This window comes from Vulpes lagopus, chromosome 9, assembly GCF_018345385.1.
Source record: "Vulpes lagopus strain Blue_001 chromosome 9, ASM1834538v1, whole genome shotgun sequence".
NCBI lineage: Eukaryota > Metazoa > Chordata > Mammalia > Carnivora > Canidae > Vulpes > Vulpes lagopus.
In genome coordinates, this window is record NC_054832.1 from 16,992,973 (window position 1) to 17,020,720 (window position 27,748).

Below are 27,748 nucleotides of genomic sequence, written 5' to 3' on the forward strand. Positions count from 1 at the left end.
TCTTTCCATGCATCAGGAGCACTCCACATCCCACCGGGTGAGACAACTGAGCACTGTCCTTAGAGCCCCAAATGGCATACGTGTCAGGAAGCTCTGTTCAAGTCTGGGCTTTGCCACCGATCCTCTTTACTCCCTGATACTTGGCAAGGCTGAGAGGAACAATGATTTGCTGAAGTATCACAGCCAGTCCTGGGCTTCATGGGATAGGTATATCTAATACTCCACCAAACATTCACATACCGCTCCCTACCCCTTGATGCCCCCAATCCCCTGGCTTTCCAGCATCCTAGACTTAGGTGAGGTCCTATGAGTAGAGGGGATACCTTTAAAGAGTGCATTTGTGGCCCTTTAATTTTCTTTTCCTATGCTCCTGCAGCCTGAAAGCCAATTATTTCAAATGATGTGGCTACCAAATCAAAGCCGCCTGGATCCCTAAGTCCCAGTTTGGAAGAAAGCCACCCTGATGAGCTGCTGGCCTTCAGTGAGCTTCCTAAGAGCAAGAGAGAAACCTTGCTTTATTAAAGCAGTAGGATATTGGGGTTTGCTTGTCACGGCATCATAGGTTAGCCTAACTTGACTACTCATGTATCTTTACTCAGTGCCATTCCTGACAGATCATGCATGTTTGTCAGAGAATAGCTAGTTATTCTCCACCACACACACAACAGACTGAAATCTCAGTGAGACTATTTTCCCGTGACATAAGATGGCCCAGCAAGATTATGAAGATTTAGCAAATGTGGCCATCTCTCTTGTGACAGGAATTTTTTTCTTCCCTCGGAGAAGGGGATGGGATTTGGTGACAAAACTGCAAGAGGGCAAGTATCTTAAGAATGAAAAGCTGCATTCATGCCAAGAAGCACCTTGGAAAGGAAAAAAAAAATGCTCCTGTTAGTAATTTTACCTGTGCAGCTTTTCATAAGCAAAATCTTCAACTCTGGAAGGAAATGCAGAACTAGTGTCCCTGGTATCCTATTTGCTAAGGCACTTAACAAAGAGATTTTTTTTTTTTTTTTGTAATCTCTGTACCCAACATGTGGCTCAAACCCACGACTCTGAGATCAAGAGTTGCACACTCTTCCAATTGAGCCAGCCAGGCGTCCCAACACCAGCTCTTAACACTCCAGCACTGTGATGTGGCAAGTCCCTGGGGTCTGATGTCACTCAGACCTAGCTTTCAATCGCAGCTTGGCCATTTCCTGTATAACTCAGGCAAGTTAATTTCTTGAAACTTCCATTTCCTCATCCATAAAATAGGTATAAAAACGCCTACCACGTGGGGTCTTTGGGAGAATTAAATAATTTAAAACAAGGTAGAGTATATAACATGCTTGGTTCAATGGTTGGCATGTAGCAGGCATTCAGTTTGTTTCCTTTCTCTCTATTACCTGTTTTACAATAGAGTTTGATCTCAAGTTCAGACTTGGCAAATAAAAAAAAAAAGGCAGTTTAATATTGAAGTAGTGGAAAGACCATGCACCACCACCTGTGATATTGCCATAGATGCCATGTGGGAAGGTGAAGACAGTGTTCCCAAGAGGATACAGAGGGTACAGACCAGCCAGAGGGAGGAAGTGGGCCCAGGCTGCACACACAGGCCAGAGGTCCAGACAAAGCAGTGGGGCTGAGCCAGTGAGGCAGGGAGTTTGGCCAAAAGATCCTGAATCTGGGACACAACCAACTTGGGACGGGGACGGAAGCTTCCTCCACCGCTTCCTGTGACAAAATGGTCCAGGGACGGCCCGGGACCTGCCACCAGGGGCAGCAGCGGGCAGCAAAGCATTTTGCTAACTTGTTCTGACCTGGAGCACAGGCTCCCAAACAGTCTCGGGTGAAAAGGTCCTTTACTTATCCATATAACAATCCAATAACATGACATTCATTTTGAACCTATGAAGTGGGAACACAGAGACAAATAGTAAACTCTCCCTTGGGGTGCAGGGGTGACTCATAGTCTTTAGGGTGACAGACATGCAAACATATAAAATTCCATGTACTAAGATTTCTAAGACGTTATTTCCATGGCACACTAGCCTCTTGGAGGAGGGAACAAGTTATCTCTCTAGCAGGAATGAGTAGGTCTTGCTAAGTTTGGGGGATGAGTCTTTCCGGAGAAAAGGATCTATGTGTGGAAAGGAAAAGAAGAGAGGATGGCACATGAGGTTTAGGGGTTAGTCATGTGGGGCTGAAGTGTGGGGCATTTGACGGGGGGCAACTGGTTACAGCAGAATGTGCCTGGTAGGTGGAGGCCAGCTCTCAAAGAGCCACCACGCTAGGGTCAGGGATGTGTGAACTTGATCCTACAAGTTCGAAGTTATTAAGTGGCAGTCCTCATTAGAATGGACTTAGAAAAGCATGTGGAAAATAAAATGGTTTTTGAATGCCTTTAGACTGGGCATATTCATCCCACTTTCCACTGGGCTGATGCTTTCCACTTTGACCTCCTCACCACTTCCTACCACTTCCTACTTCACCCCTTCACTCTTGTATACAACCTGCAAAGCCCCCGAAAGCATTCGGGATTGTGACTCCTGGACAACCAGTGACATGGGGAGGTTTTTAGGAGGATAATGAAACAACATGAAATTGGTGTTTCAGAAGCACACATTTCTATCATTTCTGTAACTGGCACGTATTTTCTATACCTGGAAACCTTGACGTTGATTCCACGAATCGCCTACCAGGGTCAGTCAGTACACCCCCTCCCAACCCTGAAAGAGCAGTAGGCTGATCTGGTTATAACCAGGGCCCTTTCTCCCAGCTGGGGAAAACCAGGGGACTGTCAATTCAGCAGAAAGGACCTGAAGCCACCCTTCTCTGGCTCACCTTGGCCTCAAGCATTATCCATCAGGTATTTTCACACATCTGGGAGCACAAGAATCACACCCTGGCTTTGGAGGTAGCAGAGCCAGACACAGCATGTCTACAGCCCAGCCAGGGGAGACCAGAAGCTCCAGCAGAGCTGGTGCTGGGCTCTGTGGACAGGACCCACTACCCCCAGGACCGGCTCAGCAGGTCTGAGGAGAGCCTGGATGGCCAGTTCCTTCATCCCAGGCCACTTCGTGTTCACTGGGTGATGGCCCCTTCTGTGGGGTAGGGGTGTGGCACCTAGTCATAGATCCAAGGCATGAGGATATCCCTCAAACTATAGTGACTCAGAGGCAGCCTCACAGTACAGAAGGTCAGAGATACGTCAGTGATAACAAAACAGTATGAGCCAGCATTTCTAGGGCACTGCCTAAGTGTCAGGTGCTGTGCTAAGTATTTCACAGGTGTTATCTCTTGTAATTCACACAGTGACCCTGAGAGCAGGGGTTCCACCCTTGCAAGTCCAGCTAGGGCAGCTGTGTAGAGCAACAAATGTACACACTCTGCCCAGGACACAAAGTTGAAGGGGGCACTCCCTCTCAGGTGCGGACCTCACACTTGCCACAGCCTGACAGCCAGCATCATCTTAAATTTTGCACACTCAGCACCTCACTTGCTTCCCCCTGGTCCAGGTCCTGGGTAGTGTGCTGGTCAGGCTGGCGTGTGAATCCTGCTCCTCTGCCCTCTAGCCAAGTGACTGCCCTTCCCCACACTGTGGTCAGTTTCCTTTCCTGCAAAATAGGGCTTACGACCATGCCAAGGGTTGGCAAAGATGTCAAGAAATCAGAACCCTTGTACCCTGCTGGTGGGAATGTGAAATGGTGCTGCCACAGTGGAGAACAGTGTGGCAGCTTCTCAGAAAGTGAAACATGCAGTGACCATCTAACCCAGCAATTCCGCTCCTGGGGGTCTTCCCATGGGAAGTGAAAACACACAAATGTTCACAGCAGCATTACAATGCCCCGGATGTGGAAACCCAACTGCTGACAGGTGAATGGATAAACGAAATAGGGGCTGAACTGTATTCCTTCCCCAATTCATACATTGAAGCTCTATCCCTAGTGCCCTCGAATGTGACTATATTTGGAGACAGGGTCTTTAAAGAGGCAATAAAGTTAGAATGAAGCCCTTAATGTGGTCCCTAACCCAATCTGACAGGTGTCCTCATCAGAGGAAATTTGGACACACGGAAGGACACCAGGGAAGGCCACGTGAGGCCATGTGAGAAGGCAGCCATCCGCAAGCCAAGGAGAGCGGCCTCAGAAGCAATCGAATGTGCTTACACTTTGATCTTGAGTGTCCAGCCTCCAGAACTATGGGAAAATAAATGTCTGTTGTTGAAGCCACCCCGTCTGTGGCACTCTGTTACGGCAGCCCTTGCAGACACAGCCACACAACGGAATACGATTGAGCCATGAAAACAATGAAGTACTGATGCACTGTAACACGGATGAGCCTCCAGGACCCTATGCTAAATGAAAGACATTAAATAGGAAAGACCACATATTATATGGTTTCTCCAATATGGGAGATCTGTAGAGGCAGAAAGTAGAACAGATGGCCTAGGCTTGGGGAAGGTGGCTGCAGAGAGGGCTGGGCCATGACGGCTAATGGGCACAGTATCTCTTTTTGAGATGATGGAAATGTTCTAAAATTAGATTGTTGTGATGGCTATACAAATGTAAATACACTAAAAATCAATTAATCGTACACTTTATAAATGGGTGAGTTTTAAGGTGTGCCTGTCACACCTTCGGTTCATTTCAAATATAGGCTAATGCTAACACCACGTCCAGAGCTGCACAGGGCCTGGCACCCAGCACCCTATATATTATAATCGGTACTTCTATATATGCTCAAGTACCTGCTGCTCAGTCGAAAGTTGCCTGAAGTGCCTCAAATTCCTTTAATGTTAGGGGGACTTCAGGGAAACTAACCTGGGCAGCCCCTGGTGATCCTGTGTCCCCAAGTGACCTGTCCCTGTCCACAGAGAACTCCCAATCAGCCAGTGATGGCTGCAGCATGCCTGAGGTGGATAAAACTGCTCCACTCTTGGATTCCATAGACCTGCATTGCGTCCTGCCTCTGTCCTCACACTACCTGCTCCTCAGGGTCACTCACCTGGGCTCTGCTGTGACGATGTGATGGTGTGAGGTGCCTACACACAGTTGGTATTCCATAAATTGGTGGGGGGGGGGGACTACGCATGAGAAAGCCCTATGCCAAGCCCCAAATGCACGTGCATCCTTGTGTCACCCTCGGTGGCGGCTGGCCACCGGGGCCATTCGTTGTCATCAGGGCCAGGGGGGCCACAAGTGCACGCAGGGCGGGAGAGGCTGCCCATGGCCCAGCGTGGAGAGCACCAGGTGCCGGGGAAGGCTGCCTGGCTCCCAGAAACCCTGGGCAAGGGGCTTCCCGCTCCACTCTTCCTCACCTGTTAAAGAGATAAGACTTCTTCTATCTCTGGGACTTTCACGAACCAACCCACAAATAGTGCTCAGCACTGTGCCTACAGTGTCAGCATGATGACCACTGTGGTTGCTAAGTGCCAATGACAGAGGACATCCAGTGCGCAGGGACAGGGACACCACTTTCCTCCTCTGGCAGGTGCTAAGTGTGTGTTGATTGAATGGAGGGAAAGAAGTGGGCAAAGAAGCTGTTAGGGAAGGCCCAAGGAAACAAGAGCTGCAAGCTAGACCGTATAGACGAGGAAGAGTGATATATTGCCATGTGATCGTGTAATCTTGGGCAAATTGGCTTACCTCTCTGGGCCTCAGTTTCCCTACATTGGGCTAGGTGCTCCCTGAGGTTCCTTCCAGCTAGAACATCCCTTGATCCTGCTATTGCACATGCTGCTATGAGACTCATCCCCTGCTCCCTGACCTCCTCCTCCAGAGATCCCAGAGGGCATTAGACTTTGCACCAGAAGACTCATAAATCCCATTTCCGAAAGTGCTGAAGTCAGGCCCTGTTCGATTTCACAGTGCCGAGTGCAGCCCTCCGTCTTTGGGATGCCTACCATTAGCCCACGGCGGGATCCAAATGGTCTCTACCCTGTGGCTCTGTGTGCCCAAGAGCCCTTGCTCTTGGAGACAATGTGAACTCTTCAGCTCTCCTGGGCTGTGTGGCTCTGGCAGACGTTCCCTGCGTGCTGGCAATTAATCCTGTGACACAAAGTTCCCCAGAAGAGGGTAACAGGCCTTTCTACAGGACGGCCAACCCTCAGCAGCTCTGCTAGGGGAGGTTCCGTGAGGGTCTGTGCTTCTCTCCGCTGCTGCCTGGAGCCACCCCCGTCCCTTCCCCTAAATTTCTTGGCCAGGGGGGCAGTGCATATCTCCCCATTTCCCAGTGCCCGCCACAAAAAAGCAAAGACACACCCCTTATCCCTACCAGCACTGGCATTCTGGCCTCTCTCTGCCCCTTCCGGGCCACACCCCCCCCCCAACAACTTGGCTATGACATCCAGCTCCGACCAGACTGTGTGCAAATATCTTAAAGGAGCTGTTTCCAAAAAGGCAAGGGTGCAGCACAAATGAAAATAATTTCTAAATGTCCTCCTCCGCAGGCTCGGGAGATTCCGTGGGGGCTCTGGGTACACCCGGGGGCTGGGGGAGCCTGAGATGGCTTTGTCGTTACAGCAATTCGGCTCAGTCTTGTATTTTAAGAACAGCGGGAAAGTATTATCAGCTGAAAGGAGTTTTCTGTGCGCTATTTAACTAAATGGCTCTGCAGCTGGAGAGAGCCATAGGCAGACGTGTTATGATTCAAGGGCTCCCAATTACAATGATCCTCTTTTATTGTATAAAAACAGCAACACAGCCATCTCCACCCTCCCAACGCCCGCTCCCTCCATCTCCTTCCCCCATTGGCTGGCAAGGTCATTCAGCATCCCGAAAGTACCACCCAGATTCTCCTTGGTCCCCAGGAGTGCAGCCCCCCGGGACTCCCTCTCCCTACAGCCAAGGAGAGGGTGGAAAGGGTGCAGTGCCCTCTGAAGAATGTTCTCTTAGACACTGATGGAGGCTTTAGAGTTGTCTCTCTTGGGGTGGGGTAGTTGGTGGTGGTGGGGTATTTGGAGGACCAGGGATTAGAAGCATGGATTTTGGAAAGCTCTTCTGTTTTGACTAAACTTACACACACACACACATACTCATGCACGCATGCACACCCACACCCTTACACCCCTCTAGCAAAAAAGCAATCAGACTGCCCAGAAACACGGTTCTAAAGCTGCCCCTTCTCACCATACTTCCATCCTGGGGCAGGGCACCTCCAGAAGACTTCAGAAAGACCTGGGGACAGCGACGAACATGAGCCTTGGGACCAGACTGGTCTGAGTTCGAATCCTGACTTGGCGACCTCCTCTCTGTGGCCTCCAGCAAGCACCTAACCTTTCTGAGCGTTGGTTTCCTGTCTTTGCAATGGGGCTACCCTCCTTCTCTGGCAGTACCCCTCATGGTCACACTGAGCGACACAGTGAAAGGAAAGTGTTTAGCAGAGTGCCCGGTACATAGCAGGCGTTCAGTTTGGGGGAGTGTTGCTGTTCCTCGGGTGGCAACACCATGTGTCTGCGGTGTTGTCTGGGTGCACAGGGAGCTTAGTGCCATCTCACCAGTCAGGGTAGACGAGGCAGGGGGTGAGGGGCAAGACAGCTGGGGGGCAGGGATGAATGTCAGCCCCACCACGGAGGGTTTTTCTTGAGTCTTTCTGCAGCGCTGATGTACAGCATCGTGTTTGCACAGCCCATGAATGCATGAGTGCATGCTGCTTCCTCGCTTTAGACTTCTGGCCCTTTCTCGGTCCTCTGAAGGTGTTCTGGAGTCCAAAGCCGCAGTTGCAGCCACCCAACCAAGCCACTGAGAACCTATAGCCCAGGAGGTCTTGTTCATGCCTTCCCTATTCCCTTCTCAACAGTGGGCTTCTTCTCTCTCCCAGAGTCTGTCCTGGGCCCCCAACAGGGACAGTTCCCTCCCAAAGGAGGAGCTAACTCGACTTGGCTACTCTCTGAGGCCCTGGGGAGACATGAATCTACTCCCCACACAGAAAGAAGTTGACAGCAAATGGTTCCCAGGATTTTGCTGGTTTTCCCCTATAGGGTAAACCCAGCATGGCTTTAAACCCCAAAGTGAACCCATCATATGGTTCTCACTTTTCTGTCCCAGACGAAGCCCGTGCGCCCCCAAAACATACCACAAATCTCTTATACCAGAGTGAATGCCCAGATCATACTCCTTAACATCGATCCCCCCGTGGATCAATCGTACAGGCACTTCATTCACTGCAGATTCTCTGTGGTAACTACTATTGCAGTGAAACACTGTGTAATAAGATTTAATCTCCACTAAGTGTTTCTAGTACTAGTGGGCTGGGGGGGGGGGCAAGGAGGAAGAATGGGTGGGAACTGTGGCTTTTAAATGGTAAATTGTTCATGGGGGGGAGGGGAGGGACAGGTGTCAGCCAGAACCAGTGTTTGGGGGCCTTTTTATATTCCACTTTAAACTTTTAAAGACAACATACTGTTGTCAGGACCATCTTTCTCCTCAGGGGTCTACACTCACACAGGTACACTCACACCATTGCCAACCAAGCCCTCTCAAAAACGCATGACTATAAGCATAGGAACAGGAAATAGATTGTGGGTGGATGCTCTTAAAATCACAACCTGTTCCATGTAGGGTGGGGGCCTTCCAGAATGGTGGGGGAGGGGAATCAGGGGGGATTTTTCTTTTTCAGTTAAAAAATGAAACTACCTTGTCAATACTAAAAGCAAAGTCTACTTGATTGCTACCACAGGAGCATGTGAGTAGCCAAGCATCCTTTTAGAACTGCGCTGTCTGGATTTGACCATGACACAGCACATTACAGTACCTGAATACTGCACCAGGGTCTCACTGCGATATTCCGGGAAGGCTTTCCATTTCAGTGGTTGCTCAGACCTGCCACCAACCAGTGCGTATGCACATGGCAGGGGAGGGAGGAGGACACAAAGAGATGGGGACACTCTGGTCTTGGAATCAATGATAAAGATCCATGTATGTTAATCACTTGGCACCTCAAGGATACAATAAGGTCACATGCCAGAGGTCATGGGGCAGTGACCATGATGAAGCTGGTGGTGATGATGGTGACAATAGGAGGTGTGTCCTGAACACAGTGTTAGGTGCTGTGCTAAGCCCTTTCTTTCATAAATTTCTTCTCAAGCTGCACAATAACCCCTAATACTGGTGGGGGTTCTAACACCCAGCTATTAGAACAATCTCCATTTTCGGGATGAGGAAATTGAGGTCTCGAGAGATAAGTAACAGCTCAAAGTCATAAAGCTAATAAACTGAGCAGAGAATCAGGGATGTCAGTCCTTGCTGGAGGATCCAGAGTGGGGAAAACCTGACAGAAGGGCCTCTGATGTCATCCCCTTGATTTAAAGCAAAGGTGAAGCAGGGGGCCTGGGTGGCTCTATCCGTTAGGCGTCTGACTCTTGAGTTCAGCTCAGGTCATGATCTCAGGCTCAGGGAATCGAACCCTGCTTTGGGCTCTGTGCTCAGTAGGGGGTCTGCTTGGGATTCTCTCCCCCCTCTCCTCACCCCCACCCCAGCTTACACGCTGAAGCTCTCTCTCTCTCTAATAAATCCTTAAATAAATAAAGCAAAAGTGAAGGGTCATGGCCAAAGTTATTCTGCTGATGCAGGTAGGACCCAGGTACCCAATGGTCAGGAGAGAGGCCAAGTGGGGTGCTCGGGGGAATAATGGTACCTACCTCCATGGTTTTCAGTTCTGCTAACTGAGATACGACAAGGGAGAGCTAGTAATAGTTGACTAACATCAGGTTAACTTTGGATTCCTATTGGCAGGACCTAAAAGAAATCTCCCCCTCTCCCTCCCTTTCTTATTGTACTCTCTTCTTTCCACCCTAAGGTAAAACTGGGCCCCTGTCCAAAACTTTCCAGAACTCATTTGAAGTAAGAACCAAGCTGATTAGTCGGCACAAGACACACTACTGTCCCTTCTTAGAAACCAGCCGTAGCTCCCCAGTACCTATGGATTCAAAGCCAACCTCCTCCACATCCATCCCCAAGTCTGGCATCATCTCTTCGCACAACCTTCCCTGCATCCCTGTCTTCACCTCCTCAGAATACGCACAGCTCCCAGGACACAGTTTTGCCTTCACCAGGAACACCTGTCTTCCTCTTCTCCTCTTAGGCCATTCTTTATGCACCAACTCAACAACCATTCCACCATTCACCCCAATTTGCTCATGGCAGCAACGTGCCTACCCCCCAAATGCATGATTGTCCCTCCCTGGGTGGCCGGGTGGCACGGCTCTGGTCGACGACCTAGGGACACAAGTCCCGGAGAGGCAGCTCTTCCCAGATGAAACAGTGAAGCCATACCAGGTACATGTTCTAAGCCTCACTCATCCTGCTTTCTCTTCCCTGGGATGGAGATGTGAAGCCTGGAGACACAGCAACCACCTTCTCCCCTCAAGAACACAGACCTGGGGCCAAAGGCCTATACCTAAGGAGGATGGCATAGTGGAGAGCCAGAGCCTGGGTCCCCAGAACAGCGGAGGCATCACCCCCACTCTCCTTTCTCCTTGTCCCAAACAAGTAAGCCCCCCTCCTGTTAAGCGGCGGGTAGTTAGGATTTCTGCTGCTACCAGCTGAATGCAATCATATCCGACACACCTCCAGACATTGTTCCTCCTCATTCCATGGGTCAGTTGAGATGCTACCCCCTTTAGGAAATCCTCCACGATTCCCTCGGAGCACAGTAATGACGCTCCCACAGCAGTTACTTTTCTCAATTACAGCACTTAGTTAATCCTGCTTGATTTGGCCTGTCCTGCAGCTCAGATTCCTAGGGGGTAGGGGGTCCGGATCCTGCCAGCCTCTCCTAGGGCCTGGAGCAGTGTTTTGCATTGAGGTTGGGGGAGCTTTACGCCACCAGTATTTCGATAATGTCTAGAGCGGTGCACTGGGGCGCAAAGTGTGCGCATTTCGGGGTCTGGCGCTCCGCTTACTAACCTCTCTGTGCCTCTGCTTCCTCATCTATAAAAGGGACAGGGTGACAGTACTTACCCCACAGGGTTGTCAGGAAGACAAAATAATCATAAGCACTTACAAGGGGTCTTGGCATATAAAAATGTTTAATGACTGCACTCTTATTAGGATGATTATTATAGCGGCTGAATGAACGAATAAATCAACACATAGCTGCTAAATAAACGAGTAAAGGAGTGAAGCCCAGGAAAGTTCTGGAGTTCGGACCCCCAGGCAGTGATCACTGTTCCTTCTTTTTCATACCTGCACCTGTCCCTTTACTTTTTCGTATAATGAGGACTCCCCATGCCCCGGAGCTGCCATACGGAGGGTATTGAAATAAGGCCTGGCTTGGCACACTGACTTCATTTTTTTACTCTGCAGCTTGGGACAAATTTCTTCACCCTTCTGAGCCTCCGGTTTCTTCAACTGTAAACTGCGGATAATCATAGTACTTATCTCACAGGCTTTTGGTAGGAATTAACTGATAAAGCCTGTAGAATATAAAGCATCGTGCTGGTGTACTAAAACAGTAAATGTTAGCAACCATTATCAAACATTGTCCTTATTCTTTTTGTCAAACGTGGGGCATCCCACTCAATCACAGGGCCCTGGTGTAGAGGAGGCAGTTGAGAAGGGTTCCCTTTCTGCAGCTCAAGGTGCACCGCATTTACATCAGGAGAATACTTTTCTCGAGTACCAACAAACCCTGTCATTTTGATCTTTTCCTCTCAATGGGGATTGGTTCATGTATCACATTTACCCTGAATCCTTGGCTTCTGAATTTCCCCTTAAGAAGCTGTTAACTTCAGGTGGAACCTCACTGACATCAAACCTAGCCAGAAGGCACATGTGCACACAAGAACAATCAAAGCATGGCTTTTCAACACCAACAAGATTCCCACAGATCACGGGTCCAGTTACTGTCAGGTGCATTTCAATCTTGTGCTCCTCCCCGCCCCCTGCCCCCCCCCCCCCGGAAAGAAGTGTGTATATACAGCTTTATATAATTTTCCCTTAAAGTTGAATCAAAACCTTTATGTTAGTTCCATTCAAGCACTTGAGGGCTCCATTAATCTATTTTTACTTTTAAACATGCCATTTTACAAGATATTTATTCCACTTGGTTGTCATCCAAATGCGTCTTGACATTGCTGCCCTGGGACTGAACTGCTTAAACTCAGGGCCCTCATAAATAGAAAATCACCTTTTGACTGAAATCTTGAAGGGCTCTCAGAAGCTCACCCCTTCACTTCAACAGGCATTAATTTCTGCTCTACATAAAGGAGTGTGTGTGGGGGGTTAACAGGGTAAGTGTGGGAGGCCTGAGCTACCCAAGGGATTAAGGGGAGGGATTCCTGCCCCTCCAAATCCTGCCCAACGGGGCCTGCTGCTGACTTGACCCAAGATGCATCAGGTAGGGGAAGAAAGAACTCTAGCTAGGGCCTGGCAGGGCTCAGAGGACCCCAGGGGTCCGCAGGCCAATGCCTCTCTCCCAGGGGATGGGTCCAGGGAAAGTCAGCGTCCCCCCACCTCTGCTCCCCAGCGCCCGGACAAACAAAAGGCAGTCCCCAAACTGGAAGGCAGAGACCCCACTGGCTTTGAAGCCGATCAATCAGGTGGAAGCCGGAGCAAATCAAATCACAACTTGGCTTCCCCAAGTTTTCTCCCCAGCCTTCCCGAGCACCGAGAGAGAGAGAGAGAGAGAGAGAGAGAGAGAGAGAGAGAGAGAGAGAGCGCTCCGCACGGCTCCGGGGCGGGGGGACCGTCCTGGGATGCTCACTGGCTCCCAACTTTCCGCTCCCCCCCGTCTCCGCAGCCTCCTGCAGAGGGAGGGCGCGGGGAGAGGGCAAGTTTGCAGGGGCGAGGACACCAAGTCCCGGGGAAGCCACAAAGACGCCGCAACAGCAACAAAGATGAACCGCTCTCCCGTGGGGCGGACGCCAGCGCCAGCTGCCGCTCCGGGGGCGAGCGTGGGCGCCTCGGCGGGCAGGGGCGGGCGTGGGCCGGCCGGCGGCGGCGGACCGCGGCCCCCCGCCCCGCCTGCCCCGCCCTCCCCTGCCCTCCCCTCCCCCCCTCGCGGGCGCCCCGCCACCTGAGCCCGCCGCTCCCGCCCTGCCCCCGGCAGGTAGCTCGCGGCCGCCCGCAGCCACCGGCGGCGCCGAGAGCAGAGGCAGCCTCAGCCCACGGCGTCATGCTTCCTGCCACCACAGGACGGCGAGTCGTCACCGGGAGCGGGGAGCGCGGGGAGCGCGGGGAGCGCGGGCGGGGGGGGGGCGGCTCGCACACGCAGCCCCTGCCTGCCAGACCCGCCGGGCCCGGCCTCGTCCCGCCGGAGTCCCCGCGGGACCTGCCCCGTTTGCACAAAGCGCCGCGCCCGGGCCCGGAGGGAGGGAGACGGCCACGAAATAAATAAATAAATAAAAACAGAGTCGGGTCTACGTAACGCCCTGTCGAAAGCGGACGCCATATTTTTTTGTGGCTTATGTCGACATAGGGAAACGTAGACATGTTTTTCCTCCTCCTCCTCCTCCTCCTCGCTCCGGCTCCCGTTTATCCAAACTTGTCATCGAAACTCTCAAAAAAAAAAAAAAAAATCTGCCCCCCGCCCCCCCCCGCGCTACCCCCGCACCCCCCCCACCACCACCTCCGGATGCTCCTATTTCCTCCCACCCTGCAAAAAGGGCTCGCACCCTCCCCCGCGCCCCTCCGCACCTCCCCCCCGCCCCGCCACCCCCACCCCTTCCCAATCGCAAACCCCGGCCAAGTCCCATTAACAACACATTTTCGGGAGCCGCGGCGGCGGCGGCGGCGGCGGTGGGAAAGTTGCGCTGGAGTGGCCGGCGCCCGGCGTGCGGGGCTCGGGGCTGGCGGCGCCGGGCGGGGGGTGCCGGGCGCCGAGGCGAAGTTTCTTACCTGCGCCGGGGCTGGGGACGCGGGGACCCGGGCTGGGAGCGCGGAGACGCGGCGCGGGCGTTCCAAAATGGAACTCTGCTGGCTCCCCCCACCCACTCCCCACTCCCCACCGGGCGCCGGGCTCCGTGGGAAAGAGGGGCACGGCCGGCCTGCCAGACCGACGGACAGGAGGAGCCCCCGGAGCCGGGGAACAGTGGCCAAAAAATTTTTAAAAGGGGGAAAAAAAAAAAACAAAAAAAAAAAAAAAAAAAAGAAGGGAAAAAAAAAAGGGGAAAAAAAATGTCTCGATCAGTGGGGAATCTACGCCAAAACCCACATGATCTGTAACGTCAGCATGCGTATTTGCATACGATACCACCACCCGAGCTGCCACCCGGGCTCGGGTTCCGCAGAAAGTTACAAAGTGAAATTCAGCCCCCTCCGGAGACGCCGGCGAAATGTCATTTTCAGGCGGGAGCCAGGGGGGGTGGGGGGGAGGCTGGCCCCGAAGGCGCTGGTTACTAGCCGAGGCTGGTGGTGGTGGTTGGGGGGGGGGGGGCAGTAAATTAACTTAAAAGTCTGAGCCCAGTAACGGACTCGGTGGAATTTCTGCGAGGGGAGGAGGGGGAGGCGCGAGCGAGATCATTGAATATTAAGCATGACCCGGCCCGGCGGCCGCGGCCAAACCCTCCCGGTGCAATACCCATTTTCTTTATGAAAAGTTCAAGGTGTCACTGATGAGCTCAACAAACTGTTGATCCTGACCACGTGGAGCGGCAGACAGAGGGACCGCGGGGCGCGGCTGCTGGCCCCGAGCCGGCTGGCACCCCAGACCCCGCGCCCCTCTCCCGGCGCCGGGGGGCCGCGCGCGGGTGGGGCCGCCCCGCGCGCCCAGGGCGCCGCCTGCGCTTTCTCCCGTCTTTGGGCTCCGGGAGATAACAACTAAAAAAAAAATAAAATAAAATAAAAATTAAAAAAAAAAATTAAAAAAAATTTTTTTTAAAAAAAAGCGAGATACGTTTTGCTCCTGGAATAGTAATAAGAGGGCTTCGGGTAGGGAGGGTGACAGAGCCCCCCCCCCCCCCCCCACTTATATAACGACTTGAAACGAGAGGACTTTTGCTGGGGAGATTCGGAGGTTTGCGCTTGCGCCGGGTCTGAGGTTGGTTAAAGATCCTCAAACTTTTTTTCCCCTTAAGAGCCAATAAACAAACAGACGCCCCGGGAGCGGACTTAAACTCCTGCCGGGCCGGCGTTCGCTGGGATTCTCAGACGCGGAGAAATGCGCGCCCCTGCGGCGCTCGCCCGCCCAGGAGGTCCCTCGGAAGCAGGGCGGGTCGCTTGCGGAGCTGGGACCTTGGCGTTCCCGGCGGGGACGGGTCCCTAAGCGCCCCCGGCCCCGGCCCCGGCCCCGGCCCGGCTCCCCGCGGGCGTCTTGGAGTAAAGGCGGGCCCGGATCCCGCTGCCCTCCGCCCGCGGCCTCGGTGCCGCGGTGCCGCGAACCTGCGCTCTGGGCGCGGCGTTCCCGCCCCGGCGCTGCGCTCTGGAGCCCTAAGGAATTCGGGGTCCGGGGGACGCTTCGGAACCTCACGGGGCAACCTGCCTGCGCCTCGCGTTCCTGCCCGGACCGACCCGTTGCCCCTCCAGGGGCCGCTCGCTGCGGCAGCCTTTGCCTTTCCCGGTGGGAGTGGGGCGCGGGCGGGCGGGCGCGCGCGCGCGGGGCCGGGCCCGGGGATGGGGCCGGGGTCTCCTCCTGACAGTCCGGGCGCGGCGAGGACACAAAGGGAGCCGGGGGCTGGGAGGCTCTGCCGAGTCCCCGCCCGCCCCGAGGATTAGCAGGCGCGGAGCGTCGGGGCTTCCCGGCCAGCCTCTGCTCCGGGGAATTAGAACGAACTCTAGCGGCGGTTTGCGACTCGGCTCCGGGCGCAGGGGCAGCAACAGGTGGCGGTGCGCGGCGGAGTGGCCGGGGGCGGGCGGCGCCCTGGGGCGGGGACGGCTGCCCTGGCGGTGGCCGCGTGGCCCGCGCAGCGGCTGACCTCCTGACACTCTCGTTTCTTAGGCTGGGGAGAGGACACCGGGCGGGAGGTTGTCCGAGGGGCGCCCCCAGGGGCTCCGGTTTCTCTAACGTAGCCCCCCGTTGGGTCTCCAGAAGTTTTGACAATAAAAATAGCTCATATGCAAAATTGTCCTACTGGTCTGCACCTGTTTGTTCGCTTATTGCTCATGTAGGGCCTGTCGGTTCGTTTTTTGTTTTGTTTTTGTTTTGTTTTTTTTCCTTTTTAATAACAGCGCATAAAACCAGGTCCAGGTCTCTTGTGCGGTGTTCACGGACCCCAGAGGCGAACTGCTGATGCAGCTCTTAACGGATTCATCAACAACTTCCTTGATGGCCGTGACCCAGATCGCCTCGCATCTTTCTCAGACTCATTTGATGACTTTTAAGATCCCAGTGTAGTTGCTGTCAACATGAGAATCTTGGAAGACTGTTTTAGATCTCTTCCCTCAAGGGTGTGCCAGAAGAGTAAAAGAAAAAAAGGGGGGGTTATCCCCCACCAACTTTAATAATTTTATATTGCTTATTCTCGGCTCTTTCAGGTCTTGCTCTCACTTGCCCTTCACTCTTCTAGGTCATTCCACTGCCCACCTCCATCCCCCTTAAAAGTAAGTATAGTTCTCAGTTTGTTTCCATGGAAATTACCGAAACCTTAAGGAAACTATTCCCATTTTGAGGCTGTGCCTCCTCTTGATAGCCAATCACTTAGGAGGATTTTCTGTAAGTGAGGTTCCTGGTGCCTCCACCTTGTTCCCATTTGCCTCCAGCTGGGTGAGAGGTTAACAGGGTGGGAAGGGTCAGGGTTGAGCCGAGCAGGGTAGTCCTCTCACTGTCCTTTGGGTTCCCATGTCTTCTATGTCATGGACACCATGGAGGTTTCTGATGTGTTGCAGTGCCTGTGAATTGTTCAAAGTTTAGCACGGACTAAACTTTCACTACATAAACAGCAGTGAATAAAAACAGGGTGACCTTGCATTAAGTGGTATGATTTGTTTGCTTTATGTATAGGTGGAGTAGATAGACCCTAATATGATTCAGGAGCTTTGGAATCAATAATTATAAGAATAATGTTTATTAAGTGCTTTGTATGCATATGCCAGTTGCCATATAATCTTTACAACAATGCTACCTGGCCTGGCAGTGATTCTCAAAAATGTTTTGTTTCAGGTCCCTTTAAACTCTTATAATTACTTAGGACCCCAAAAAGCTTTTGTCTGTGTGAGTTACATGCCTATTGATATTTGCCATATTAGAAATGAAATTGAAAAAATTAAAACACAGAAATTTGCAGGCACACTTTCCATTAGCCATCAGAACAGTGACACCATTACAGGTCCTACAGCCTCTATAAACGACAATATACTTGCGAGGGTGTGAAAGAGAAAAGGGCAAGTAATGTGCCCTATTATGAAGATGATTTTGTTTTTGTTTTTTTGTTTTGTTTTGTTTTAACGGTGCATAAAACCAGGTCCAGGTCCCAGGAGGGGTCTCTTGTGAGGTGTTACAGGTCCTACAGCCTCTTTAAACGACAATATACTTGTGAGGGTGTGAGAAAGAAAAGGGCAAGTAATATGCCCTATTATGAAGATGAGTTTGAGGAGCCCCAAAAAGGTCTTGGGGGCCTCCAGGGTGCTTGGATCCCATTTTGAGAATCACTGTTAAGGTAAGTCATACTATTATTCCTGTTTTACAGGTGAGGAAATTGAGGCTCAGAGAAATGTCATCATTTACCTGAGGCATTCAGGGAACAAGGATTTAAGCTGGGTTCATCAGAGGCCTGAGCCAGAGTTCTTTTTTTTTTTTTTTTTAAGATTTTATTTATTTATTCATGAGAGACAGAGAGAGAGAGAGAGGCAGAGACATAGAGGGAAAAGCAGGCTCCTCACAGATCGAGCCAGATGCAGGGCTCGATCCTGGGACTCTGGGATCTCACCCTGAGCCTAAGGTAGACACTCAACCGCTGAGCCACCCAAGCATCCCTCATATGCATTATCTTGCCAAATCCTTACAACCACCTACTCTGTGAGTATTGTCTCCCTCATCTTATAAATGACAAAACTGCAGTTCAGAGAGGTTAAGAAGCTTCTCTAAACTCACCCAGCCAGTAATTAGTAGAACCTGGATTCAAATCTTTGTCTAGAGGCTTTGAAACCAAGGAAGGACCAGAGTCTATCATGGTGTTTTATAGATGCCTAGCAAGGAGAAAGCAGCTTCTGTTCATAACTGGATGAGAACCAGGCCTGTCTAGGAAGTCTTGCAAATTTAGCAATTGCAGGAGGAGAAGGAATAAAAAACACAGCATTATCCCTGAGGAGGCCCTAATCTAATGACAACAAATCCACACTGGTTTATAAACCCAAAGGAAAGGTGGCAGAGCAGAAAGATTTGGAATTAAGATGTGAATTGCAGGATGGCCCCTTCCAGCTGTCTGATCCCTAGATAAATATTTTTGTATGGATGAGAAAAGAAAGCACAAAATACAGAGAAGCAAACAAGAAAAAGGAAATGATTATCAGCAGTCCAACCAGGTCCTGTTTATAACTTCAGTATATATCCTTCCACATGTTACATTTATTTAATTTTTCCATTATAAGACTGATAAGAGAAATGAAAGCTATTAAATATCAATTTACCAACTGTAGCCTAGAACAGCCCCTACTGACAAAACATATAAGAAAGCAAGGCAGAGTGTGACCTTTTGGAACATTTAGATCGCTTTGCCGAATACCTGCAAGTAGAAGGACAAAAGGAAGCTTGCTAGACAGACGCTGTTTCCTTCCACGTCTATGACCCCTCATCTCATGGTTTGATACAAAATGTCTCCTGCTTTGAGCTGGAATCCCATGCCTTTGGTAGTTTGGATGCTGGGACCTGATGTGTTCGAGTCTATAGGAGTCTATAGCAGGAGCTGGACTTCACATCTGTTCAGAACAGAAAGTTTACAGAGTGGGGAAACCCCAGAGCTTGATATTTATTTGATTTTGTTGTCTAGTTTGATCCTTGCCTCGTTCCTGTAAGGTAAGCAGGGTGGGTACTACTACCCCCATTGTACAGAGAGGGTTCCTGAAGCTTGTGCAGGTTGTAGCTACTGTATACAGTGTGTAGTAGTTTCCAAGTTCTCAGTCTACATCCAGAACCATGATTTAACTCCAGGTCTCATAACTGCAAGGCCAGTGCTATTTCTGTGCCCCTTTTCATCATTTGCTATTATACCAGAAGAGGCCCAAAGCCATATCTGAAAGGGGCCCTATCAGACTTTGCCCCTCTCTTTTGCAATGTCCTGGAAGAGAATTATCACCTGGCAAGGTCTTTGTTACCGTATACTGTGCAATGTGCTTATTCATTTATTTGTTGTCTTTCCACTATAATGTAAGGTTCCTGTAAGCGCATAGATTGTTTCGTTTGCTGCTGTATTCATGCGCTTAAACCTGCCTGGTGTGTTATACATAGGTGCCCAATAAGTGATTGCTGATTTGAGTGAATGAATGAAGTACATTCTTGTCAGGGTTCATCCAGTAATAGGGCACCAATGCTGTTCAAGACTGCGTACGTTTTCTGTTTACCTAGAATGATCTTTGCTAAGAGCTTCATTTCCTGTGCTCCAGGCTTCTATTTCTCTAGTGCGTGGGCTTTGATCTGGTGAGGAAGAGCGTCACCGGTCAGTCCTCTTTTGGATTCCCAGCATGAACAGCGTTAGCTCTGCACTGGTCCTTTGAATCTGTTTCTCCAACCGGCTCATTTTACAGGTGGGAAAACTGAGGCTCTCAGTTGGTGGCCGTGCCAAGACCAGAACCCAAAGTCTCTTAACTTCTGGCTTATGTTAACCCCCATGCAGATTAGCTTATAAGCAACAAAGCCTCAAGCTGCCGTGGAGAAACAGAGCTGTGTCTTCATTCGGTATGCAAAGGAAAGATGTGCATAGCCAAGTATTGTGGGGGAAAAGGCTTATGAGGAGGGGAGAGGAAGCACCTGTTGCAAAGATGTGGTATGAGGCAGATGGCAAGATGCAGTCATATGGGCCCAAGACTTGGTCTTTGAAGTGGGGATAATAATGCCTGCTGGCTTACCTTCTTAAGATTTTTGTGAGCCTCCAATGAGACAACATGTGTGAATGTGCCTATTTATTCTTTATAATGAGCTTATGTATGCATCCTGAGGTATACATTGTCTGGTTAGTTATTTGGCCATTGCACAGAGATCTGGGGTTTGAATTCCAGCCCCTGTGCTCATTTAACTTCTCTAAATGTTAGTATCCTTATCTATGAATACTAAATGGGGATAATGATTAGACCTATCTCCCAGGGAGGTTGAGATAATTCATGTAAAGTATTGAGCTTTAGTGCTTGACCCACGGTGAGCGCTCAGTAAATGTTACCTATTATTATCATTTCTCATATGAAAATAATACATATTAATCATTGAAAATGAAAATTCCCATAAATAAAACATATTTGTTGAGAGGATGGATAAGCAAAAATAAATACATTAGATAAATGGATAGATAGTGTTCAGTTTTACCACCCAGAAGAAAGCGCAGTGAACATTTTATTATATATATATGTATATGTATACCTGCATTAAATTTAAAAAATTGTCTACTTTGTTTCATACACCGTTTTAGGGCCTGGGATACACAGCTTATTTTAGAACTAGATAATAAGTAAATATGAAATATATCAATAAGTAAATATGAAATATATCAGGTAGTGATAAATTCCAAGAGCATGAGTAAAGCTTGGTAAAGGGATGGAAAGAAATGGCCTCTTTGTTGTGCGGATATTTATGAGTAATGAAAGGAACCCAGTGGGAAGTACAAACATATTTTAAATGGCCCTGTGTATCGTGAACCCTCTGTAGTGAAGTTGGTCCTTATATGATGGCTATTTTTTCTTGTCCGTAAGAATTTGAATGCTTTTATTATGTACCACCTTTAATGAGACCATAATAATATTTTGTTCATTGCAAGATTGAACAACAACAAAAATGGCATTGCACTGGTATGAATGGGCTAAAATATGTTGCAGTAACAAATAACTCCCCGATCTTTATTTCTTGCTTTTGCTACATGTCCATAAGGGGTCAGCAAGGAGGCTCTGACCATCACAGTCACTCAGGAACTCAGGCTAACAAAGCAGTCAACACATTCATCAGACTCAGCCAATATTGAGCAAGAGAAAAAAGATCTTGTACAGACAATGAAATGTTCAGCCAGATGGTAATATATCACTTTTACTTAGTCCTCATTGGTCAGAACTAGTCACATAGTTACTCACATGGAGCCATGGAAGTGTGATGTGTCTGGAAATGGGGTGATTGGAAATATTTGTACTAAAACCATAGCACTACTGACTGCAAATAATAATGGCAATTCAAATTTAGTGATCATTCACCATGTACTAATATCCAGTCAGGCTATAGCCATATGAGCGAGCCACCTTGAATGCTGTAGGCTAATTGCCCCTCCAAGTGATGGCAGCCCTAGTTGACGTCACATAGAGCAGAACTACCAGGTGTAATCCAGTCAACCCACAGAATTGTGAGAGATGATAATAGAATGGTAATTGTTAAGCACTACCAAGTTTGGGGGTGGTTTATTACACAGCAGTAGATAACTAAAATCGGAAGCATTTTCTACAACTTCATTTGCACATATATCTGAATATTCCAGACCCACATCCAACTGATCTCTGCAGGATGTAAGGGATCCTGGGCTGGCCACCTTGAGTTGAATGCTTTTCCTAATATAAGTTGTTTCTCACCAAACAGCTAGATTCAGCCTGAGAATCACCACTGCCCATAAATCCCAAATACTAAGCAGGTGATTACTCTTTGGTAATTTTTACCAAGCACAGATACTCTGTGGATGCTGGAATTAAGTCCCTGTTTGGTGTTGCCAAAAACCAAGGTATCCTTCTTCAGAGATACACGCTGTGAATTCCAGGTGCCTACTATGTATGCATTACACCTAGAAGCTTCTCTCATTTTTGTTTCATTTAATCGTCACCAGCTTCTGAATAAGTATATCATCCCTTTAATTTGTAGGAGGAAACTGAGGCACAAAGAGGCTTGTGAATTATTCATAGGCCGTCCAGCTAATAAGTTAGAAGTGGGGCTTGTACCCAAGTTTGACTGCAAATCCTGCCTACTTTCCGTTCCACCTGTGTGTCCCAAATTGACTCATGTATAAACCACATTTACAATATTTGCCCCAACAGCATATGTACCATCTGCAGGATTACTTAACATTTTTAAGTTGTATTGATTCACATTTGAAAATATAAATGTACTTATATGATAATAATAATAATAATAAAGCTTTTTATCACAATTGAAAAAATCCAGTACTGATTGGAGCAAATGCAAGGAACAGCAAAAATAATCTACAGAAAGAAATCGTGTTATTAATCTAGCTAGATACTGTTATTTGCAGAAGGTGGAACCTGGGAGAACAGTGTTAGAAAGGTGTCAAAGACAGACTACCTCCAAACTGAAAACTTTTCCTTGAGCTAATTAAAAGGATGGAAAGAGCATCGGAAAGGAGTAACTTTCTCTCTGAGTCAGAGCTATTTACTGCTGTGTCCATGCATCATTTAAAACCATCTCGTATCCCACACATGCTACCAGCGACACATGTCTCGTGCTGCTGACACCTGTCTGCCTCTTATGGATCAATCAGTTATAATATCGTTCCCTCTGAAAACATAGGGCTAGTTGGAGGAACTCGAAATGCTGTAGACACCCTAACTCATTTTCCTGGCTCCAATTTCTGCCTTCATTATCCCAGCTGTCACCAAAAACACAGATCTTGCTAGATTCTTTCCCTGCTTCCAACCTTTTGGTTGCTTCCCTTATCTCTAGGATGGCATGGGACATCTGGCACAAACTGGTCTCAACCAGCCCAGTCTTCCACCTCTTCTAACCTTGCCCTCTAAAGACTCAGCATCGCTGGGTTTCTTGTCAGTCCCCAAATTTGTTATGGTCTTTTCCACCTTTGTAAATGTAAATTCCACCTGGAATGCCTTCTCCCTTCCTATGCTTTAAGACTCAGACTTCTTTGGGAAACCTTCTACTCTTCCTGAGGGAGTGATACCAGCCTCTTCCGAAGTCCTACAGAATGTTGTTGCCTTTTCCTTTTGCCTTGAAATCTAGTCCCTTCTTTGTATTTGCTGTGTCCACTTGACTGTAAGTCCCCCATGGATGAGTGTTTTCCCAGGCATCTCTGTCCTCCTGTCTTGCCTAAAACGGGGTTTGTGGTAGGTAGAACTCTTGAGATGGCCCCAGGATCCACAGCCCCTGTGGGTGTTCAAACACTAAGCTAGGTACCTGCTGTGAAAGGATATTGCAAATGTAATTAAAGTCTCAACTCAGTTGACCTTAAAATCTGGAGATTATGAAGATTATCTGGATAGGCCTGATCTAATCATATGAGCCCTTTAGAAGCAGATAGGCTTTTCTGGCTGGTTGAAGAAGAAGTCAGAGACATTCAAAGCAGGAGAGGGATTCTATACAAGAGAGGCTCTCTGTTGCTGAGATGGAGGGTTCCGTGTGGCAAGGACCTGAGAGCCACCTGTAGGAGCTGAGAGCAGCCCCTGGCTGACCCATAACAAGACAACAGAGACCTCAGTCCTACAACCACAAGGAAATGAATTCAGTCAATTACCACAGGGCTTGGAAGAACACCCTGAGGCCCCAGACCAGAACAGCAGCTCTGGCCCACACTTTGTTTTCACCTAGTGAGTACCCTGAGCAGAAAAGCCAATGGTGCGATGTCCAGACTTCTGACCTGTAAGTTGTGTGATAATGAATTTGTGTTGTTTTACGCTCTTCAGTTTGTGGTAATTTCTTACATAGCAATAGAAGAAAGATAACAGATGCTGAGTAAATGTTGAATGAATAAATGGATGGGAACATGCACTTTTGATGGTCACATATGACAGTGAAGGGAAGGCCTCTCTTTACTCCTAGTTTCCACAAGGAGGGGTTTTCAGTAAAACCTTCCCTGCCTTCTGCTTCTGCTTCTGAGTCTCTGGACATGTGTGGCCCAGCTCCACACTTCCTCTCAGGGGCATGGCTCCTGAGGGCCCGAGTCTCCTTAGTTCTGGTTTCAGCATGGGTGGGGGCACCCCTCACTACACTGCCTTCATCTTTGTGGGTATGTCAGCCTCATTCTGGGTTCTGGATAGACAGCTCACATGACCAACAGGCTCCCTTAGTCTGTTAGCTGTCATGACTGAACACCACAGACTAGGGGGGTGAGGGCCTTCAACAACAGATGTTCATTTGTCCTAGTTCTGGAGACTAGGAGCCCAAGACTAAGGTGCCCTAGATGTGGATTTCATTCTGAGGTCTCTTCCCTTGGCTCATGGGCAGCTGTCACCTCACTGTGTGCTCACGTGACCTATTCTCTGTGCAGATACGTTGGGGTGGGCCTGACAGCATTGCGAGGGTCTTTATAAAAGGGAGTTAAGGGGTTGGAGTCAGAGGAGATGGGATGATAGAAGCTAAAGATCAGAGTCTTTGAGCCACAAGCCAGGGAATGCAGGCAGCCTGTAGAAGGAGGAAGAAACAAGAAAATGGATTCTCCTCTGGAGCCTCCACAAAGGAATGTAGCCCTGCCATAGCTTGATTTTAGCCCCATCACCCCCTTTCCAGACTCCCGACCTCCATACCTGTAACTTAGCACCTTTGTGTTGTTTTAAGCCACTACATTTGTGGTCATCTGTTACAGCAGCCATAGGAGGCAAACACAAGTGGTAGAGATGGTGTTGATGGGTACAAGAAGCCTTGCAGGTGGAGTCCAGGGGTTATGACCTATGTGGACCAAGAACTCAGAGATGATGGTTGATGGATCCCCAGAAGATGGCCCTGTGGACCGAAGATACTGAAGATAAGAAGGTGTTTCTCCCCTACCCCTGCCCCCACCCCCCAAATCCCACATTGATATCAGAAGTCATGTAAATCTCCTAAAACCTGGGCCATCTCCCAGGAGCCAAATTGCCTGAGATTATTTCCACCACATTGGCTGAACAGCAACTCAAAATACAGATGAAATTGCATTACAGAAATGAAAGAAACTTGTGAGTCTTTTATGCCTGAGTTGAGATTTCTGATTTAGAACTGATGTGCAAACAAACAAACAAACAAACAACCCCCCCCCCCAAACTGATGTACACCTCATAGATTGTGTTCTTTCCAGGGTAGTGGGTGTATCTATGTAGTGGTCACATGGACATACAGATACCAGACCTGTGCTGGTCTGCGGTCCTTTAAGAATTGATTGAAGATAAGAAAAATTAGAACATTAAGTGGTTTTTAAAAAATTACAACTTTGTATTTTGAAGTCATTTGAGGTTCCCAAGAAGTTACAAAGCTAGTATTAGGAAGATCTCATGTACTCTTCACCTAGCTTCCCCCAATGGCACTAGTAATTTTTCAAAATGAAAAAGTTGATGTTGGTACAATACTGGTACAGGCCTTATTTGGATTTCACTAGTTGTTTTCCTGCAGTCTTTAAAAAACTTTTTTTTTTTTTGTTCTATGAAATTTAAAGTTTATTTTTTTATGTTGTAGTTATTTCTTTAATTAAGAATTTTAAATTTTGAGATAATTATAGATTCACAAGCAGAGGATCCCTCATGTTGTCCTTTTGTATCGATACCCACTTCTCTTCCTTGGCCACCACCAATCTGCTCACCATTCCTAAAATTCTGTCATTTCAGGATCTTACATAAATGGAAGCATACAGTAAGTGACTTTAGGACTGGGGTTTTTCTGCTCGGAATAATTCTCTGGAGATTCCAACAGGTTGGTGCATGTATCAGTGATTTGTTTTTATCCTTTTTTAAAAGATTTTATTTATTTATTTACAAGAGACACAGAGAGAGAGGCAGAGATGTAGGTAGGGGGAGAAGCAGACTTCCCTGAGGGGAGCCTGATGCAGAACTTGATCCTAGGACCCCAAGATTGCGACCTGAGCCAAGGGCAGATGCTCAACCACTGAGCCACCCAGGCTTCCCAATTTGTTTTTATTCTTGAGTAATATTCTTTGATATGAATGTGTTACGGTTTTTTTTAAACCATTTACATGTTGAAGGACATCTGGGTCTTTTCTAATTTCTGGCTATTCTGAATAAAGATGCTATAAACCTTTGTAGACAGGTTTTGCTGTAAACCTAAAGACTTCATTCATGTGGGATAAATGCCCAGGAGTGCAACTGCAGGCCATATGATCAATGCACTTTTTGTTTTGTTAGAAACTGCCAAACAGTTTCCCCAAGTGGCTGTACCATTTTATAATTCCACCCGCAATGTCTGAGTAATCCAGTTTCTCTGCATCTTCGTCAGCATTTGGGATTGTAGACATTTTTTATTTTAGCATTTCTGATAGGTGTGTAGTGGTATCTCATTGTGGCTATAATTTGCATTTCCCTAATGGCTAATGATATTGAACATCTTTTGATGTGCTTATTTGCCATCTGTATCTCCTCTTTGGTGAAATGTCTCATTGTGTCTCTTGCCCATCTTCTAATTAGATTGTTTGTTGTTATACAATTGAGTTTTGAGAAATCTTAATATATTCTGAATAGCACTCCTTTGTGGGATATATGATTTGCAAATATTTTCTTTGACTCTGTAGCTTGGTTTTTCATACATTTGACATGGTCTCTCACAGAGCAAAAAATTTAATTTTGTTGAAGTTCTATGTTTAATTTTTTTTTTTTTAGTTTTCAAGTATTTGGAGATTTTTCCATTGCTTCACTGTAATTAATTTCTAGTTTGATTCCATTGTGGTTGGAATCTTTTGTTGCCCCTTCCCTGTGAGGGAGTGGTGGTGGTGGTGTTTTTTTAATTGAAATATAATTGACACACAATGTTACATTAATTCCAGGCATACAACATAGTGATTCAACTACTGGATACCTTATTCTATGCTCACCATACGGACAAAGTTACTCTTTAATGAAAGAATACTCTTTAAAAGAAAGTGGATCAAAACTCATCTCCTTTGGAGTACTTGTGAGGAGAACTTCCTGACACCCCTTATGATAACTGGAGAACTACAGGGATTCAGCACCACTGGGTATAAAGCAGCCAGCCCTTCTCTGACCTGCTCCTGGGATGTGACTCTGATAAGTGCCAGGGTGAGCGACTGCCCCCCACAGCAGCCAGACTTTCCACCAACAGCTGGAGGACTACCAGGCAGGCTGGGAAGGCATATCCTACCAAGAGCCAAGTGTAGGACTCTAGTTTCACCTTTCAATTAACCTACTGCCTGCCGAAAATGCCCAATTACATTGTTTTGAAATGTCCTAACATTATGAAGACAGCATCTTTGCCTTTTTCTTTGTTCACAGCTGCATCTTCAAACACTTGGCATTATTTGACATACAGATTCTCAACAAATGTTTGTTGAATGAATAAACGCCATAGTTGTATTAATTGAACTCTAAATTTTATTGGGACCATTTCTGTCATATTGGATCTCTAAGGCTTAGAAGCACATAGTATGTGATCAATAAATCTCTACCGAACTGAGATGCTTCTGGGATATTCCTTAATTCCTTAGAAGAGTTGCTATGGCCTCATGGTTAGGAGCAGGGTTCAGAGTTAGGCAGTTCTGAGTGTGAATACTATCTCAGACATCTTCTCTCTGAGGTACGAATGGCAAGAACAACTCTCTTTTCCTCTGTATTCTTTGTGAAAAATAGGCCTAACAATACTCACCAAGTTATTTCAATCTCCAGGTTGTTAAGAGGGTTAAATTGAAGGTACATAGCACTGAATAGCAGTTATAAGTACTATTGTTGATGGTGGTATGTTTAATCTCTGTTTCTTATGCAGGTAATCATGCCCATACCACTCAATTGGGTTTTAAATGGCAATATGCCAGGGAGAG

The 27,748-nt window shown here is 48.2% G+C and overlaps 1 protein-coding gene and 1 long non-coding RNA gene across 3 annotated transcripts in view; one reads left to right on the forward strand and one right to left on the reverse strand.

Annotated features, from left to right (window-relative positions):
- ZHX2 (zinc fingers and homeoboxes 2) overlaps positions 1-14,725 on the reverse strand; it is a 162,893-nt gene extending 148,168 nt beyond the window's left edge. Inside the window, exon 1 of the mRNA XM_041769418.1 lies at positions 13,821-14,725. The gene's annotated coding sequence lies outside the window, so the exon portion shown is untranslated. The remainder of the gene's footprint in view (positions 1-13,820) is intronic.
- A 251-nt stretch (positions 14,726-14,976) lies between these two features.
- LOC121499150 lies at positions 14,977-27,361 on the forward strand. 2 transcript variants are annotated; one of them, XR_005990023.1, is made up of 4 exons: positions 14,977-16,460; positions 19,458-24,747; positions 25,572-25,656; positions 26,741-27,361. It is a non-coding gene; the product is annotated as an uncharacterized LOC121499150 (long non-coding RNA). The 2 variants fall into 2 exon arrangements; XR_005990022.1 differs by lacking the exon at positions 14,977-16,460 and having other exon boundaries at positions 17,712-24,747.
- The last annotated feature ends 387 nt before the right edge of the window (positions 27,362-27,748 follow it).